Source organism: Apaloderma vittatum, unplaced genomic scaffold, assembly GCF_000703405.1.
Source record: "Apaloderma vittatum isolate BGI_N311 unplaced genomic scaffold, ASM70340v1 scaffold37162, whole genome shotgun sequence".
Classification (NCBI taxonomy): Eukaryota; Metazoa; Chordata; class Aves; order Trogoniformes; family Trogonidae; genus Apaloderma; species Apaloderma vittatum.
The window spans coordinates 942-1148 of record NW_009705922.1 but is presented as its reverse complement, the minus strand read 5'-3'; the positions used below and the strand labels follow the sequence as shown (position 1 = coordinate 1148).

The 207-nt window shown below is 60.9% G+C and overlaps 1 protein-coding gene across 1 annotated transcript in view; it reads right to left on the bottom strand.

The window, feature by feature from the left end:
* Nucleotides 1-207, bottom strand: part of AUP1 (ancient ubiquitous protein 1) — a gene marked incomplete at both ends in the record, with an annotated part of 5072 nt that overhangs the window by 4300 nt on the left and 565 nt on the right. The window lies entirely within an intron of this gene.

Below are 207 nucleotides of genomic sequence, written 5' to 3'. Positions count from 1 at the left end.
CTCAGCTCCCTGAGACTTCCTGGAATCATCCCAATCGACACTTCAGACCGTCCCCGCCCTGCCCTGGTGACAACCGCATCTCCCCGAGTTCCCTGCAGGAGCTCCCGACACCCCTGGCAAAGCACACACCGTTTACACGAGTTTTCCCCGGGTAAGGAGCAAATCTACCGCCCTTCAGGACACGGCACCACCGAACTCCCTCCCTGC